We start from the raw sequence: 712 nt of genomic DNA, 5'->3' as shown, positions 1-712 counted from the left end.
ACATACATATACATTAAGAGCAAAAACAAACGGCAAACTGCTTTCTTCCCTCGGCAATCCGTGCAGGGGCGAGGGACCGAACAAGCAATCAGAAGATAGAGTAATTAGGCGAAGGTATACATCTCCACGCGTCAGGGCCTGGAGGCGGCCGATAGGAGGAGACGGAGGCCTATCCCTTGTAATTGAAACTGACGAAGGGACGAAGGATGATAGGCCTACATGAGTACCCCCTTCCTTCCCCGAGTGCCATTCCAACAAGCCCCCTCCTTTTTTATATTGTAATCGTCATTTGATTATTTTGTTTGTTTTCTTTCCCGAAGGATTTTTTTTGGGGGGCGGAGGGTTAAATGGGATTTAGTGGGGGGAAAATCATGTCTTCTTTATGTTGATATAAATATTTGAGAATATTTAAGAAAATGTGCCCGCAGTCTTGGGGAATACCTGTCAGTCTCGCTCTCGTGAACCTGGATCCGATTATTTTGTCAAAAGACGGCGCGAGCGGCCAAGACTGGCGTCACTTCCCGACAGTGGCTGTGGGATATCTAAGGCGAGGCGTGTGGCGGGTGTCTTTTGCGACAGGGGCTAATCTGGCCGCGAATGCGAGCTTTGGATTGAGTGTGGTTATGCTCACGGCGCTAGAAACAGGATGCAGATGGGGCGATCTTATTTTCCCTCGTCCGTCTGTCTGTCTATTTTTGTCCCCCTCCCCCTC

Source organism: Penaeus monodon, chromosome 32 (assembly GCF_015228065.2).
Source record: "Penaeus monodon isolate SGIC_2016 chromosome 32, NSTDA_Pmon_1, whole genome shotgun sequence".
NCBI classification, from domain to species: domain Eukaryota; kingdom Metazoa; phylum Arthropoda; class Malacostraca; order Decapoda; family Penaeidae; genus Penaeus; species Penaeus monodon.
The sequence above is the reverse complement of the archived record's forward strand: the minus strand, read 5'-3'. Positions refer to the sequence as shown.